The 19,447-nt window shown below is 41.2% G+C and overlaps 2 non-coding genes across 2 annotated transcripts; one reads left to right on the top strand and one right to left on the bottom strand.

Annotated features, from left to right (window-relative positions):
* Nucleotides 1-6,704: 6,704 nt before the first annotated feature.
* Nucleotides 6,705-6,777, top strand: Trnat-agu (transfer RNA threonine (anticodon AGU)). Its single transcript has one exon. It is a non-coding gene; the product is annotated as a tRNA-Thr (tRNA).
* A 9,761-nt stretch (nt 6,778-16,538) lies between these two features.
* Nucleotides 16,539-16,611, bottom strand: Trnat-agu (transfer RNA threonine (anticodon AGU)). The gene has a single exon. It is a non-coding gene; the product is annotated as a tRNA-Thr (tRNA).
* Between the last annotated feature and the right edge of the window lie 2,836 nt (nt 16,612-19,447).

Raw genomic sequence — 19,447 nt, 5'->3', positions numbered from 1 at the left:
GGTGTTCACTGAGGGAGGTGTTCACTAAGGGAGGTTTTACTGTACATGTGTATATAATACACCAAGCAACTAACACCATATCCGTCACTGGGCAAACATCGGAAAGGATATGCACCACTTTTGATAGGAATTCGCGTGCTTTTGTGTAAATAGAACCTATCTACGCATACTCTGTTCTTACGATGTTATATTATTATTGTGAATGTACTTATTGACTAAATTAAGGAAGAATATTAGGCACTTAAGTTTGTAAATCGTCATACGAAAAGGGTTATTCGAGTAACAAACTGTTCGCTGTTAGCTGTTAGCATATACATCTAACAGTGGCGCCATCTGTCAAGGGAATCCGGTACTAACAGATTGTCGATATAGATATATATATATATATATATATATATATATACATGTATTTTACAGCTGATATTCAATTATCTTTGGGTCTATCTATCTATACGCCTGTGATTATTAGAATTATCGGTATTCCATATATATAATGACGATGCTGGTGCAGCTGATGGTGCAGCTGATGGTGCTGTTGCAGCTGGTATCGGAAACTGTTCTGATTGAACTGCAGTTGTTATTTGTGTTTTATGAATAGATGTCACGATATCCGTATTTGCTTTATCTGCACATAATTATCAGTTGATAGTCTCCGTACATCCATCACTCTCCTGTCCTTCCCTCCGACCTCTCTTGACTCCTTCTCCGAGGCCGGACCACTTCTTTTTCTTCCACTGTCCTCAGCTAACTTTCAAACTCCCATCTATAACCACCTATCTTTGTCTCTCTGTCTTCTCCGTGTTGCTTTCTCCGTTGAGATTTTCCAAAGCCGCGATAGAGGGGGAAAGTAACGTCTTTGTCTCTCGGCACACTCCCTATTCCATCATCTTGCATCAGTTCTGACCTTCCGGTTCTCCAAGCCTCTTCTCTGGTGCTGTCACACTCCATCTTAAACCTCCGATCTACCATTCACTCGATCTCGTCCTGTTTCGCTCCTTCTCTGAAGAGCTGTGCTCAGTAAACACATTTCCCAATGACAGATTTCTCCATTCTCCCTTCTCTCCATTCTCCCTACCATTCTCCATTGTCTCCCTCTCCATTCCTCTGTCTTCTACCTTTTGTTTTCTCCCCTGAGCCCTGATTAGAAGGTGCTTCTTCCAAAGTCGTGTTCGATGGAATGTTACTTCTTGATGACATCATTGTTAAGGTGCTGATACGATTGAAAGGATCTGGTAAGAAGATGTTCGCGACTCTGCAGTATTTCGCCGTTAGCGCACTATTTCATTATCCTCCACGCAAACGTCATCACGACCATAAATCATTATAAGCGACTTTTGAAATGCGCTTAGAATTCATCATCGTCTGTTGAGAGAGAGAGAGAGAGAGAGAGGAGAGCGAGCATTAGTGGTAGTAACGGAATATCCACGACCCGTACCGTTTTGATTCATGATTCTGGGACGGATTTAGGAAAAGATAAACTCAGGGATGTTATTGCGGACATTAATGAATTGGGGTCCCTGTCTGAAGCAGGACCTTCTCAGGGACAGGTTTATGCCTCGGGGCCCTTGCCATCCCACTGAGGTTGTCCTTTTCATGCAGACAGATATCATTAAAACCTGCCGAAAATTCAACACTCATCAATTGCATCATTGGGTGTCATTGGTTTTTTCAAAAGATACTTACACCGAGGGTTGTACCACCCCACCAGTGGCCGCTTTATCACAGAAATGGCCTTACAGTTTTCCTGATTCAACACTCATCAATTTCATCATTCGGTGTAATTTTTTTCAAAAGATACTTACTCCGATGGTAGTACCACCCCGCCAGTAGCCTGTGGCATCATCACAGAAATGGCCTTACAGTTTTCCCAGTTCAACACTCATCAATTGCATGATTGGGTGTTATTTTTCGACATGACCGCTTCTTCCCTTTTCGACTCGAGCCTTTCAGTTTTCGTAGTTCCGCTGCTGTGATTCTAGACACACAACAACACTCGACGTTTAATAAGAGCACGTTTAGAGTCACAAGCCGGATTCAGGCCGTGCGTGAGGGTTACGGTGAAGGCGATATGTGTGAAACGAGATGATATTAAGTAGATTTTAACGACGTTTCAATTCGCTTTAATCGAATTGAATCGTCTGTTTTTGTCGAGAGAAATCACGAGATTGATATATCGACGTTTTCCGCCAGGAGAGTCACGGCTAAAACAAGTTTTTTCATCTGGACGCAGTTCGTTAAAGAAAATCGACTCGTGTGACAGTTTCGCGTATAACAGGTGCTTAACTTACAGAATTTGTTGTATCCGGCAACGCTCCCCTTGAAGGCAGGGGCGGATCTAGGGTCCAGAAAGTTTATCGGTAAACGTTTGTTGGAAGTACATAGGGCAAGCTTATGTATTTAAACTTTTTAGGTATGAGTTTAATATTTTTCATTTTCCAGTAACATTCTAGGCAACTTGACATCTTTAAGAGGGGTTGCGAACCCTTTGTACCCTCCCCTCGAATCCACCCCTGGATTGTATCGTCCCTTGGCAGGGCAGGGATACCAGATCCTCCATTGCCAAGGTTTGGTGGTTTATCCCAGTTTGCCTCAGATTTAAGTCTCTTATCAAGAAAACATCTAATCGTGATATTAGAAATTTCTTGTATTCAATCGGGATTCATTTCAACGTTTAGTATCCCACTATAAAACACGTAGTTTCCTCGCCAGTAGCGGTGAATTTCCTGTCAATAATCACCCACTCTTGATCTTTCGCTAGACACACAGTACTCGCATGCCAGGGTCACATTTAATGAACCATCTAAACACACATATATATACATAACCCCAATCGGTCTCTTTTTGTGTCCCTTTTCTCTCTTTTTCTGTCAGATCAAATACGTGACTTGTATTCCAAATACGTCTCGACCGGCCGTTTATCAATACACATCACGCCTGCTACTATTGCGCGGTGGTCCTGTGTCCATCTGTCATTGCCATCAAATATCACGGCAACAGACCGCATTGACGATGACGTCATTCTGTTCTTTGTTCTTATACGGTTGGTGTCGCTCAACTTTCTTCTGAAGTTCACCACACCTGCGCCAGCAGTACCAGCTCCTGCAGCACCAGCATTACCAGCACTACCAGCACCAGCATTACCAGCACCAGCTCCAGCAATACCACAAACACCACCAAAACCACCACCAGCACCAGTAGCAGCACCAGCACCTGCACCTGCACCAGCACCAGCTCCTACCGCTGTCGTATTGTCTGCTGGTGACCAGACAGACTGACCTACTGTATAATGATCATCTTCTCGTTAAATCTATTCACTTCACTGAGCATCACCAACAGTAACAGCATCAGCAGCCGCCGCAACAGCAACATCAGTAGCATCAGCAACAAGACAGTTTGTTTCCAACCAGACCATAAGTGTCAAAGTTCTATTGCAATGATCAGTCGAGCCAGAACTATTCACGTAAGTGCTGGATGGGCATGTGCCTATCTGGCACAACCGAAATCGCCGTAGCATGCCTGAGCCAAATTTGGGACTGGTCTTTGTTTTAGCATTGTTTAGTATCGAGTGAGTGATTTATGCGTGAACACGCTCTCCAATTAGACATGGGCCAAATTTGACTTGGGCCTGGTGATAGGGTGATCTATGGAGCTGCCATCTTTTCTGGATATGTATTCATCTCAGCACAACTGTTTAATGATGTTATGCAAGTCCGAAAGTGTTAATATCTGTGTGACACATCAAGTTGATGACATCATAGGGGGATTTCTTAAGGCAGCCCCGTGGAAATAGAGGCGGCCATCTTTTCTAAAACGAAACTAACTTTCCGTAGAAAGACTGACGTAGATCAAGTTTTTTCTAATGGAGGTAACCAAAGTTACCAGACGATACTCTTACAGCATTGTTTAAAGACAGATTAGTAGTAATGGGACAGACAACCGTGGGGGAGAGTGAGTGAGAGGAGAGGAGGAGAAAAGCTAACAATATTGACAGGGTTTAGAGCACATTATTGCGACTGGGCGCAGTAGCTTACATTTCCGGTTACAGCTATTTACCCTATAATTACCACAGTAGACATTGCCAGTGACGCAGGACGACCCTGCTGTGGTTGCTGTCAGGTCTAGTCCTCCAGTTAAGGTCAATTATTGAGTCGTGCCGATATAAATTAGTTTCGAGTATTGGCTTCGTTTTTTTTCTCCTCAAAAGCATAAAAAACAATGTTGATATATAGGTGTTCAGGTAATAAGCCCAATAACAGCACCTTTAAAGGTCTATTAACCCCAATCTCAATCTTATTATCGATATCAAGCACAATCTCAAACACAGCCATCACAATCTCAAATCTCAATCGCAGTTGCACTCTAAAATCACAATCTCAATACCAAATCTTAATCTTACTACCTCACTCAAATCTCAATCAAATCATAATCTCACTCTCAAATCTCAATCTCTCTCAAATCTCATATCTCAATTGCATTACATTGTACTGGTCTGAAATTTTTTTATTAATAAGGTCATTAGACAGAGGACTAGTGATTGGAATTGTAATCAATATATTGATCTTATTGATCTATGGAAGTAACCGCCATCTTTTTCGAAGGAGTGTCGCAATCTCAATCTCAACTCCAATTAGATATTTCATAAAGGAATGATAGATACGTGGATGGACATTTGATTTCCCGAAAGTATCAGTGTCTCCGGTTGGAAACTACCATGACATTTCCAGAATAATCCAGTCGCTCCTCCGACGAGACCGTGATGGTTGTGTTGGCGGTCGCCTCGGAAGTTTTCGTAAATAATGACAAGGTTGCTCTGTGTGTAAACACAAAAACCGCGTATCATATTTTCTTCCAACGTCGTGCGCGATTCTAACTCTCGACGTTTCGACTTTCGAAATATTTTATCACTTTTATAAAATGTCACATTTCGCCACCGGATATTTGTGGCATTATACCCTTGATAATTTCAACTCTTCAGTTTTTTAGTTTTTTCTTGCCGAAGCCTTTTTCATCGAATAGTCATCGGATTATCGGCTAACGAATGTCGGCCTAGAATTCCATATGGCCACCAGTCAGCCATTTTGCCATAAATTAGAATAGTCTGTACTCAGCTTGTTGGCCTTGACGCCTTACATTCACAAAATTAGAAGATTCCTCATGAACTGGTCGTATAGTTATTGACCTACTCCTATTTGCCAAGAATCCAATATGGCTACCAGTCATATGCATTACAATATACTAGCTCAACTATATAGTTGGCCTTGATACATGACATTTAGAAGAATCTACATTGTCAAATTATTGGCCTATGAAATATGATTGGAGCTATAGGCTTATGAGCATTTGAAAAGCCAACATGGCTGCCAGTCAGCAGTTGGTAATACAGTATGGTCATCTTCTAGTCATCCAAAATACAATCCTGAATTCTAAGCCTATGTGACGTGACACATAGGCTTAGCAAATTAGAACACATTCCATGAAATATTTCTATAGAGCTCTCTAAGGTGATGGATATGAACTTTTTAAGAATACATTATGGCCGCCAGTTGGCCTTCGTAGCGACAAAACGATATTTCTTTGACACTAAGCTTTAGAGACATATCCCTGGCTACGACGAAGCTGAGTTGAGGACATTGTCGTATTCCAAGGATAGAAAGACTTTTCTAAATGTTGCCCATTGCGCTGATACTCAAGTCCTGTAATTGTCTTGTAGCGGATCGACCTCGCGTAGATAGTGCAACGTGGGAAGAATGAAATGGATACCCGGGATTTTCTATTTTCTATACCCGGGATTTTCGGAATTGCACATTCTGTTCATGTAGGGCAGCGGCGTAACGATTGTACGAGGGTTGCGTCTGTTAGTACTCGGCTCGGAAATCCAGTATATCACTCCCTCGATTATCATTTCCTCTTCTTCCACACGTCTTTTCAAGAAGGACTTGGTTAACTTAATGATGGTCCATAGCAAATAGCAATTGTTTTAGATAGAATACTTTAGATAAGAAAAATATGCACGGGTTGCAGTTGCTCAAAAGTTTATTAGAGTTAAGCAGTGGATAGTTGACATAGCAACAATTAAAACTTCATTGTTACTATGGTATTTATCTGGGGCTGCAGTCACTGAAAAGTTGGTTAGAGTTAACCAGCGGAAAGTTGACGTAGTGACAATTAAAACTTCGATACTATGGTATTTATCAGGCTTAACCGACCTTTGACCAACTGTATAAGAAGGTTCCAAGTTAAAGAAAGAATTTTTGAAGCCAACATTTTGTGGTCTCAAAGAACTTTTCAAAATTTGCTTTTGTGGTCATCAACCCCAGTAGAATTCTCCATCGCTTCACGTAATCCCTTTACTTCTGAAGACTTTGATAATTCACCGTGTCCAGAACCCATTAATTGACTGTTACTGATCACATCGACTAACGCTATTCTCCGTATTCAGCTGCCAATTAGCTTGTCATAGACTCAACTGATTTCCGTTTTAATTATCTCTGGACTCGTTAGTTAGATATGCAAATTCGACCACGTTTCAACAATGAAGACCGTTCTTCACCCGGCACAACGATATATCTAGTAAATTTCTGAATAAGCCAATACTGTTACTGTGGATACGTATATGACATTTTAAAGATATGACAGACAGTCACTAGAACTGACCTAGTCACGTGAGAAGTGACACTGGTCTGTTAGGGATTGCTCCCACAAGTGGCGCCGTGGCTTAGCGGTTAAAGCGCCTGTCTAGTAAACAGGAGATCCCCGGTTCAAATCCGGGCGGTGCCTGTGAATTTTTTTTTTGAAAAAATTGTCTTAACGTAAATCTAATTTTTAAATTGTTAGTTTAAGGTTAGTTTGATTATGGAACCGAATTTTATACTGGGCTTAAGTCACGTTTCTACTTGCTGCTCTATTATTGATGTCTGTTCTAGTCACCAACTATACTCCCACTGGTCACGCTCTGGTCACTGACCCGAACATGTCACAACTGGAAGAACTGATGAGCAGTCTGTCCGAGCTATAGCGACCACAAGCGGCGCCATCTAGATCCCCAGCTCAAAACCGGGCAATGCCTTTTATAGTCGAAAGTATTTTCTTTTAAGATTAAATCTAGGACCGTTGTCAAAATATTTAAATCCAACGATCAAAAATGAATTATTTATCTTTTATTCATTAGGAATTTCACCTGTTTCGAAACCATTTCTGACATATATATATATCCATTTAATTTCGCCCATTCTCTCCATTCCCGTCCAATCTCCCATTCTCAATGCGACTCGTCGAGATGAATAACAATCACTGAATCAGCTTCGTTGAGCCATTTCTGCTGCTGTCGCCGCGCTGAACGAACTGATCGCTCGTATTGTGATTGAAATATCATGACTGTCGGAGATCCCGGCGCTTCAATCATTTCTCATCATTCCCATTACTCACAGCCATTCTGCATCTGAAGCTGCTGCTGCTGCTGCTGCTGTTGTCTGGCGCAGACGGCACTTCTTTATCTCACCTTTGTTACGTCATAATCTTGTCTGTTTCGTCTATCCTTCTTGGTGACGTCAGCGCAAGATGATCTTCATGATTAGACAATTAATCAGCTCACTTTCAAAATCTGATCGTCGACACTTCACATGTGTTCAGTGCTTCACCTGAGACATTTCTAATTGAAAATGAACTACAAACACCAGACATTAGATATTTTATCAGCTCACTTTCAAAATCTGATCGTCCACACTTCACATGTGTTCAGTGCTTCACCTGAGACATTTCTAATTGAAAATGAACTACAAACACCAGACATTAGACATTTTATCAGCACAACTTTCAAAATCTGATCGTCCACACTTCACATGTGTTCATTACTTCACCTGAGACATTTCTAATTGAAAATGAGCTACAAACATCAGACATTAGACATGGCACACTTTCAAAAACTGATCATCCACACTTCACACTTCTGAGAAGATTGTGGTTACAGGCTACCGATTGATACTGTGCGTTTAGCGTCTGCCAATCTCCAACCAGCAGACTTAATTCTAATCTAATTTTGCTTCCAGCCAGGTCATATCTCCGGCCCTAGCGCCAACGTCTTAATCTAACGCTATCACTAATAATAAAAGACTAATAGGCTCGTAACAGATACATTTCCCATCCCGTTAATCCGCTCTAATCTCCTCTAATCCCCTCTAATCCGTGGTAATCCTCTTTCCTGCTTAGACACTCGAACTCTCTTGACGAACGAATAAATTTGCTATTTACCGCATTTTACTGTATTTGATCACCGGGGAAACGCGCGTTGATTATCGCTTCGTTATGACCGGCAACCAGTCCGATATATTACCGGCAACCCGTCCAATATATCACCGGTAGTAACAAGTCATCTGTTGCGGACAATCGCCGGAAATTTGACGCATGAATCTCGCGACGTAATTGGCATAAAGATTTATCGGATACGCGGCTGCGGTGTGAGGGGAGATTTTTTGGACTGGTTGACTGTATTGTATTTTATGGTTCCACACGATGACGATAATGATGAGTTCTATATTGACTGGTTCCCGTGCTCCCGGATTAAGCAGATCGTACTCCGATATCACCTGGGATTCTAGGAATCTGACTCGAGTCGGAAAAAAACGAAATGCGTAGTAATTTATTGATTGAGATTGCTTGTCACCGCGACGCTGTCTCTGTCGTGTGGAGACGGGGCGTTTATTGGAGATCGGCTTTTGAACTGATTGCATCAGTCTGTCAGACTGTAGGTGCAGCTCACCTCAATCGGTGTCACCTTGATCTTAAAACTATGGAGTTTTTCTATCTTATATGTTTTAAGGGTAAACAATCATTGGTTAGAAATCTTAACATTTATTCTTTAACTCCCAGCTACGGTCCATTTACACGAAAAAACTTAATCTAGAAATTTTTGATTTGATTACTATTTTGGCAACTTCATGTTTTCAGCAATTTAATCTTAAAACTGATTTAAGGCTTAAAAATTTTCACGAATCTGGACCCTAAAGTTTTTTGCTTTCAAATTGACACTGTTGGCTTTTGTCGACAATTTGTGTAAAAGAAGTAAGAAAAAGGTATCAAGTTTGGAAAAACGTTGAAATAGCTACAACCTGCAGGCCTTGAACATTCGAATAAAATACAACTGTTTTGGTTTCACTATTTTTTACGTGGTTCATGGTTGAAAGCGGATTTCTGGTTTAAAAAACTGTTGATACTGTCGGTTTATAGTTTGTATGACTGCTGTGGGTGGTTGAAGCCTTTCAAACTTTGCTTCCTCCCTCCCCCAATCTCTCGTGCTAATCTTCAAACGCATTTCCGACAACTCTGCCATATCTGAAATTAAGCGGTTTTAATATGAGTGTGACCGATATGATCTTTACCGTCAGGGGCTTCATCTAATCCTCGGGTTGATATTTGTCAGTTTTCTGATTTCGATAGAAGTTGAAGTGGAGACTTTTCCACTTTGTGCGTGATTTATCCCCGGCGGACAGGTGGAACGACCTGAATGAAATTAGGTAGTAGGAAGTTTGTTTTTCTGGGAAAAGTTTTGGAAATAATGAAATTAAAACTTGCTGTTCACAAATTTGATAGATATAAAAATCAAGGTTTAAATCTATTTATCAAGAATTAATATAAAAAATCAAAATACAAGACGTGAAAAAGGAGACTCTCTCTCTCTCTCTCTCTATAGTCAACTGACATGAGAAAATGTGCTTTTTAAAGATCCTAAATTGATATCATCTTTCCTGTCTCTTTCAAGACTTACAGAGTAGAACTCGTCCAGAGACGGATCTGTCCAACTTGATGTTCATTGAGATATCTTTTTGTGACACTATATATGAAATACATTAGTAAGATATGGCTATAGTCAGACGCATTTTTACCGTCCCAAGGAGATATTTTCGTCTCTCATTTTTACCGTCCCAAAATATCTGATTTGAGCGGAGTCTACTGTGCAATCGAACCTAGACGTCTAGAAGTTTTTGAAATCATTAACGGGCGTGTTGATTGCGGGGCGGGTTTTTTCTTGATTCGACCTTGACCGAGTTAAGTGGCATCTTTCCGTGTCACTTCGTTTGAATATTTCTTTACTTGATTCTGATTTATAAACTGACTTTAATTAGTCACCCAATCAGCAAACGGGGATCGACTTTCTTCCTAACGTGGCTGAGTTATTGGCTTGTTTTGACAGATTTCGAATTGTAGGCAGAATACACAATTACCAACACTGAGAGATTCCATTTCGAATATTTGCTAATCGACGACATTTCAAATAATTCCACGATGTGTGAGGTGCTTTTTGAAGTTACATATTCCAGACGAGCCTTAAGACCATTTTAGTTCTTTAGTTGTATCTAACAACTTGAGACCAGTCTAAGCTCATTTTGGTTCTATAACCGATCTAACAACTTAAACCCAGTCTAAGCTCATTTTGGTTCTATAACCAATCTAACAACTTGAAACCAGTCTAAGCAAATCTTTGAATTTGTGATTAATTAGGGTTGGGATAAAAGACTATGATTTAAGACCAGCCTTACACCATCTCAGTGTTACAACTAATAAAACTAGTTAAAGACCAGTCTTAATATTCAAAACCAGTGACAATTGTTCTATAAACTATGTAAGTCTATAAAAATGGACGCCAGAAATCCGTAACGTAAATTTGCGTTACGTTTCGGCTATAAAAACTATCATCAGGGGCATTTATTCCTCGTTCGCGGATATTGTGTTGTCTTCTTCTTGATTCATCTATAAGAATGGCTCTGGTAAAATAATAGGATTCAGATCTCTGAACTGCTAAATAAAAACCAATGTCTGATGTCTATCTGTCTGATGTCTATCTGTCTTATGTCTGTCTGTCTAATGTCTGATGTCTGTCTGTCTAATGTCTGATGTCTGTCTACGTCACATTAATCTAATTCTCGCTAATTAGTCGTTTCATCGCTGTCTGAGATTTCATCGTTGTTTTGAAAGTCATCTGGCTGCTTGTTGGCACCCCCACAATGTCGCACATGGCGTACCAGGTCGATCGGCGGTTTCTGAGAACACTGCACCATCCCCGCCATGTCGCGCGCCATACACCAGGTCGATCGGTGGTTTCTGAGAACACTGCACCACCCTGTGTTTGACATACTTTATTGAGATGATCACCATCACAGACTGATTAGTCTCTCTGCGGGCAGATGTGAACACTGTCATATCGTCATGTAAATTTCAGATGACATGGAATTTTTAAAGGAAGAACTTGACAATGACAAAAGAGGGAGGGGAGAGAGGAGAGAGGAGAGGGAGAGGAAAGAGAAAGGCGAGAGGAAAAAGGGAGAGATGACATTGATAGAGGAGAGAGGACAGCGAAGAATGTGGAAAGCACAAGAGTGAGGAAAGCACAAGAGAAGAGGAGAGAATACAGGGAGAAAGGAAGTTGAAATCAATTTAATGAAAGCACATGGTGTCAGTGTTGTGCAGTGTTGTTGCTTCAATTTAAAACTAGTCTAAGTTCATTTGGAGACCAGCAATTGGCACCAGCTACCTCTACAAACTCCGTTAACCCGCTCTGGAGACAGTTTGCTATCCCCGTACCTGGCACCAGCCACCTCAATGAACCCTTTTAACCCGCGCTGGAGAGAGTTCGCTATCCCCGTACCTGGCACCAGCCACCTCAACGAACCCTGTTAACCCGCGCTGGAGAGAGTTCGCTATCCCCGTACCTGGCACCAGCCACCTCAACGAACCCTACCTCAACGAACCCTGTTAACCCGCTCTGGAGACAGTTCGCTATACCGTACCTGGCACCAGCCACCTCAACGAACTCTGTTAACCCGCTCTGGAGACCAGCCACTTATCTAAACTATCACGTAATTCGAATCAATTCACTTTCCATGAATAGATCGGAATTGAAATTCTCGGATTTATTGCCCCGTTGCGGATATCCTGTCTCTAACAGCGTGTGTAATCACATTAACCACTCCATTCTACCTGTATCTCTATCTATCGTACTTACCGTTTGTCAAGGGCAACAACGGCGTCCATTGTTGATTGGCTTCATCGTCCGCTGTTGGAGCGGCTTCAAGCGGGGCGATAAAACTCAGCAATTTATCTGTATCTAATCTATTCCCCACCACGACAAGCAGTGGAGAATTGTTATAACATCCAGGGGTGGGAGGGGGAGAGGGAGGGCTGTGTGTCGAATCAATGAAATACTAGTCAGGTAGAAATCCGCGTGTGAATTTTAATGCATTAAATATCAAACCGAGGATTGCATTTGAACCTGATGGCATCGAGACTCGCCACCTGGCCGAGGTGCGCAGGTACATGCCATCAACTAAAGAAGTGGGCCCGGTTTTATAGACTGGTATCGTCTTTAACCCGGGGAGGCTACCTCAATTGAAACTGAATTAAGTTAGTCCCAACAGACTAACGTAACCTGTGACGCCCCAATCAACACACACTGCGGTAATCCTGACCAACAGAGACATTTTGGTAATTCTGACCAACATAGACATTTCGGTGTACCTGACCAACATAGATATTTTGACAACCCTGACTAACAGAGATATTTTGACAACCCTGACTAACAGAGACATTTTGACAACCCTGACTAACAGAGACATTTTGGTAATCCTGACCAACAGAGACATTTTGGTAATCCTGACTAACAGAGACATTTTGGTAATCCTGACCAACAGAGACATTTTGGTAATCCTGACCAACAGAGACATTTTGGTAATCATGACCAACAGAGACACTTTGACAACCCTGACCAACAGATTGCGTAGATCATGCCTGAGTTTTATAGACCAGTTTTGCACGAGAACCCGCGGATATAAACTAGTACCCAGGGAATTAGTCAGTATTATACACTTCTCTCTCTCCCTCTCTCTCCTCTCTCTACTCTCTCTCCTCTCTCTCCTCTCTCTCTGATCGGATACAAGCCTTCATTAGATGCGTCTGTTACTGCCGGAAGTTGTTTAATGACGCGTAGTTTCCGGTACTGCGTGAGTTGTAGCGGTTCTCTCACGAGAGACGGGTGAAATCTCAGGTCCGTCGAGATTTAGCTCGCTCATTAAACCACCGCCTCTTATTATTATCAAAGGATATTTTTGTGTCCTTTGTAACAATACCCGATATTCCTGTCATAATCCCCGTCGTTCCTGCAGTTTCTCAAATTCTATGCGGAACCCCAAGAGGCCTTTTGACATTGCTGCTTTATGCGGGAAATGATTTCTCTTCTTCTGGACCGAGGCCTTCCAATTTTCCTAGCTCCGCCCCTCTTCCCGTCCCAATCTCCCATTCCTTGACATCCTCACATCTCCACTGCTGGGCCCTTCTGACTCCCCTCCCACTCCCTGCTTCCATCCTACCACTACTCCTCATATCCCCTCTGATTCCACACCCTCTCTTCCATCCCATTCCCTGCTATCCTCCCACTCCGCCCTGCCCCCTCTTCCCGCCCATTCCTAGATTTATCGGTATAGTTTACCCGTTATTGTACGTTTGGTGTCTGTATCATATTATTATAAGATCCTCGCGTTAATTTCCGGTATTTCCGCTGGTATTGTAGTCAGTCGACTCACCACGCACGACCTTGACCTTAATCTCAGAGAGACAGATGATACCCGCTGCTGCGCGTACCGAAATAATACCGGACGTTGGTGTTGGTTTGCGCCGTATTCAGAGAATAAACGCGTATAATCCTTTCCGTTGTCAATCCGCAGCAGTTACATCGACGTCCGGCTTCAGAATTATGTGAGGCGTAGAGGAATTTGAGAATTCATAAATCCGACTCATCGGCGCGGTTTTAAGGGAAGTTTTGTCCATTTTGTAAGCTAATATATAATAATTCATCCAAAATGAAAATACTAATTTAATACATTAAGTAGGAGATGGTTCTATGAAGGACTGACCCAAAGCCTCAAGGCTGTATCGCAAATGCGAGGGCCATTCCTTTATGAAGAGGAGAAGGGAGATCAAGAGAAAGACGAAACAAAGAAGAAAATGATTTTTAGATGGAAATTAGAATTTACCGCTAGTAGAAATTTTATTCAACACCGATATTCTTAAATACCCCATCGTCAGGGGCCAGTTGCACAGTTGTGACTTATTTCACAAAAAGAGGTCTTAAATCTTAAGACTGGTCTTAAATTGTTAGGTTGGCTTTAGAACTAAGTTGGTCTTAAGTCTAAGCCATAACTATGCAACCGACCCCTGGAAGTAATTCCAAATAAAATGACTTAATTTTTTTATTTCAAATTCTCTGCTCCAAAAGCTGCCGTTAGGGGGTGGTGATTGTCCCAGCCTAATCTATTTATTGATTGGCCAGATTGTTATCAGTTATCGGTTATAACAGGCTCTTCTCTTTTCTCTCTTCTCTTTTCTCTGTCTCTCTTCTCATTTCTCACTCTCTTCTCTTCTTATTTCTCTCTCTCTCTCTTTTTGTCTTTCGGCTCTTCTCTATTTGCCTCAGTTCTCTGCTGTTTACAGTAAGGGGCACTGCGTATAAAATCTCTCATCACCGGCCGCTAAAACGTGACCAACATCGTATTAATCGTCGACACACACGATAAACGTTTACGTTTACGTAGACATTGTTTACGACGTAATAAAAACGTCTGAGAGTTTGTTACAAGTTATTATTATTATTATGATATAAATATCGTTGCTGGAACTTGTGTTTCTCGCGAGCGTCTGCACCGAAAACAATAACTGATAGCAACGTGAGTATTAGGCTGTGTGTGTGTGTGTGTGTGCGTGGACTCATTCAGGACATTCAGGGGCTGTTGTTAGTCAAAAATTGGTTAGAGTTAATTCCAGTTGATAGTTGACATAGTGACAATTGAAAATAAATAACATGCAAGTAGTACTATATAGGTTAACTATTAATTTGGTGCACAAGCTTTCGCTACTAATGAATAGTAGTATTAGCTGTGTGTGTACATGGACTTGTTCTAGACATTCTGGGGCTGTAGTTAGTCAAAAATTGGTTACTGGCATTTATCTGGGGCTGCAGTTGCTCAAAAAACAAATTCATCTATCACATCACAAACACTTATCACTAAACGCCTACAAAACTCGAAACCTTGAGATACAAAAACTATCATCTCAGATAATGGGAAACTATCGTCTTATTCCGGCAAATTCTCACCGATATTTCATCATCAATTCTATTACTCTCTTTATCGTCCCTAGAATCGACCACAAAAATTACCGCCCGCAATTTCACGGGAAATTTTCATATTCCGCCAATTTTCTTACTTATATCCATTATTGGGTATTTACTGGGTATTTTTTACCATTTATGGAGATTGTTTAACGGAGAAAAAAGCTCATAAATGACCAACACAAAGGCCGGTGTTATATAGCAACACCAGCGCGATGTTATTTACAGGCTACTTTAGACAATTGCGAAAATGGTCCACAAATTATCGATAGCTTATCGTATGCTATTGGGTGGGGGGATCGGGAAGGGGATCGTGTGGCTTGTCGTTTATAAAAAGATTTATATCGATATTAACCTGATCCGATATCGTAGCTATCTCTGTTGATTAACTTCCTGACTATCACTCTGCTAGAAGAGATTACTACTTTTAGAATAGGTTCAGCTTCCAGTTCTCCACAACATAGTTTGCAGTTGATGAAAGATCACTTAGAAATTTTTTTCCCGACTAACTTGAATATCTATATCTAAATCGGGAATATATGTTGCCTCTTTTTAAATGAACTGATTGCACGGTGGACTGGCGGGCTGGGCTGGGCTGGGCTGGGCTGGCGGGCTGGGCTGGCCGGGCTGGCCGGCTGGCTGGCGGGCGTGTAAGATGCCATGATGTTAGAGTTTTTTTATTGGGATTTTTGTGGGACACATTTAAGGACTCTGTATCTGGAGTTTTAGTAAAAGAATCCGATGGCAATGTCAATGATTGGTCTCACTAGATGTCCACCTTATCCACACACCCTAACTCTGTCCATCCACTCTCTTTATCCACTCATTCTGTCCACATCCACCTCATCCACTTACTCTGTCCACAGCTCATGCACTCAACGCTTAGTCGTTAACTCATCGCAATCCACGGCAATCTCCGCATCTCTCTCGGTAACCGCCGCGATTGTTGTTAACGTTGTCGTTAAGGGAATTCGGTCTCTAATTAACGGAAATGCGAAATGCGTTCGCGTCGCATTCATTAACGTAAAAACAGCATGTGACAACAATTAAAGCGGACACGACACTTTCGGCGTTGTCGGCGGCGATGGCGGTAGCGTCATTGTTGAGATGTTACGGAACGCCTGAAGATGATGCACATTATTGCGTCGTCTCTATGATTACCGTCACCGTTGCGATTATTGTTGAGAGATTGTTTTAGCGATGGCAACAGTTTGACGCGCTGCCGGGGTCGACCGTGGCGGTATCCAAGGTTTTACCGACAATTACAGCCTTTTTATCTCCACGAGATGTTTTTCCGTGTTGACCCCAGGGGGCGCTATAGTTATATGATCATTTTCTATGCGCGCAGATGACGTAAAAATGAAAAAGTTGAAAAATTAAATATTGCAGGCACCGCCCGGATTTGAACCGGGGATCTCCTGTTTACTAGACAGGCGCTTTAACCGCTAAGCCACGGCGCCGCTTGTGTCTACTATGACCTGTAATGATATTATTAGGTCACTATAGTCGATAACCACTGTGACAAGATAATAACTTACATAGAAATATCAAAGCGATTGTAAGTAATAGTTGTAGTTTTCAATTACTTCCTTAACTCTGCGATTGTACGGATGCAAGTTGTGATTTATGGAGCTGCTAGAAGCTGCTTCAGGCAGATCAGTCAAACTGCATCCATCTTAGTCAACATCGGTTGGCGATTTTTCTCATCTCAGCGTCGCAATCGCCGTTACTGATATGAGATAATCGTCCGGACGAGATCTCAATTACTTAATATATTTCTCCAGAAAGAGTACCTAATCTTTCTCCTCCCTCTCTCCCCCCTCTCCCCTCTCTCCCTTGTCTCCCTTCTATCTCTTGTTTGATTTGATATTTAGATTGTCTATCGATATATCATTAATATTGGCAGTAATCACCTGCCACAGTATGTCTCCTTCCTGGTTAATTAATACCAGGTATATATATATATATATATATATATATATATATATATATATATATATATATATATATATGAATGTATAGATACATTTCTTTTATCGGTTACTTGCATACAGGGAATGAAACTCATGTTAAAATCTATTTCAAAGAAGGAAACAAAAGTCGCGGAAAATATTTCCCATTATCACGTATATATACATATATATATATATATATATATATATATATATATATATATATATATATATATATATATATATATATATATATATATATATATATATATATATATATATATATATATACATACATACATACATACATATATATATATATATATATATATATATATCGTCCGTTTGCTTCTGTGTTTTAATAGTTTGACTCTTCTGCGGTTATTGGCCGTTCGAAATGATCAAAACACTGGGATCTATTTTCAAAGAAAAAAGAAAACATAGTTGGCGATGACAGAAATGCCTCGAAAAGTCTTTCTTTATCACGAATGAGAAGAAAGACTTCTTCTTGTGTTTGCTTCTGATCATCGTAAACAGATGGGTGTGCACGGTTTGAGGTCGTGTTGCAATTGACAAAAATGTCGCCATGAAACAGAAGGGGTTTATGAGTTTAGGTCATGTTACAATTGCCACCATAGAACATAGGAAGGTATATGATTTACGGTGCTGTTACAGGAGCGGAAAAAATTGTCACCATGGACCTGACTGGGGTGTAGGGTTTGAGAATCTGGTTTATAGTGACAAAAATTCTCACCATAGAACAGGAATATCTGGGGGTGCATGGTTTATACATGGGTAAAAACGGCTAGACGAGAATTCTGAAATCAGAGGAGACCACCGATAAAAACCCTGCCCAAATTTGGTTTTTGGTTATAAGCCTTGACTGGTGGTTTAGAAGCCGTGCTATGATGTCGTGCTTTAAAATGGCTAACACGATAAGGATCAGATTGAACATATGGTAAATGATCCTAAGACTATACTAGCGCCTTCGATCAAAACCCTGCCCAAATTTGGTTTTTGGGTGTAAGCCTTGATTGGTGCAATAAGCTTTAGCAGCCGTGCTATGATGTCGTGCTTTAAAATGGCTAACATGACAAGGACCAGATTGAACCCATTGTTACTGATTGTAAGACTATGCTAGCGCCTTCAGAGGAGACTGTCAATCAAAACCCTGCCCAAATTTGGTTTTTTGTTATAAGCCTTGACTGGTGGTTTAGAAGCCGTGCTATGATGTTATGCTTTAAAATGGCTTACACGACAAGGATCAGATTGAACCCATCGTTAATGATTGAAAGACTAAACTACGCTGTCAGTGGATATCCTCAGGTTTTCTGCATATATAGTTACACTCCGGATATTATCAATTGCACGCTTTGCTGGAGGAGAGCGAGATTTTCTAATTACAAATAAACACCGTATGAACAGTGTGTATTATTGATTGTTGATATGGCGATATTGATATTGTCTATCGATTGTTTAAAACGATGTCAGTGATTTATTCAGTCACGAATGCAAGCGACTTCCTATAAGAACTAAGATTTTTTTTCTGTGGTTGGAAATCTTTCAAAGGCAGATCCTCTGTTTTGTCATTGAGCACCTACAATAATGTCTGTCAATAATTGCACCGTAGATGTGTCTTATGTTTAAACTGAGAGATAAATATGTGCCATCAACCTTGAGTTCCATTGCTGTTACTAGTTATAACAGTATCTGTGGTATTTTCATTAGCAGGCATTTGACGAAAGGCAGGAAAATAGACACAGAAATAAAGACCACAAGTCTTTCACTTATTCAGTTGATTTTATCCTGTCGTTGTATAAACAGTTGCTGTTTATGCTTTGTTTATTATCTATTTGTCCATCTAGTCACAGAACACCACAGTGCAACAGCTTGCATTCGATTGATTCAAACATTCATTTAATACAAGTCGGGAATTGTCTTCGTGGTCTTCATCTGTCCCCTCTGACCTCAGCCTTTTCCTGTCTGTCCTCTGTTATCTTCGCTGTCCCTCTCACTTCCATCTTCATCACTGTCCTATCTATCCCTATCATCTCCCTTAAATCTGCCATCTTTCTCGCCTCCTTCCTGTCCCTCTCCATTTCCCTTATTGTAACCGTCTCCCTCTCCCAGCTGCCTCCTACCCCTGTCCCTGTCTCTCTCTGTTAGTAACTGTCTCCCATATGCCCCTATCTCCTCTCACTCCCTCTCCTCTGCTTTGAGCCTCTCCTACCATCCCTCACCCTTTCCCTCTCCATCTCCCTCTTCTCTCTCTCTTCACCATTCCTTTGCCACTCCACGACCTTTCTCAATCGCAATGCCTTTTCTCAATGCCTCCACCTCTCAA

The sequence above is a fragment of the Tubulanus polymorphus genome, chromosome 12, assembly GCF_964204645.1.
Source record: "Tubulanus polymorphus chromosome 12, tnTubPoly1.2, whole genome shotgun sequence".
Classification (NCBI taxonomy): Eukaryota; Metazoa; Nemertea; class Palaeonemertea; order Tubulaniformes; family Tubulanidae; genus Tubulanus; species Tubulanus polymorphus.
Note: the sequence above shows the minus strand (reverse complement) of the source record. Positions and strands in the feature narration are given on the sequence as shown.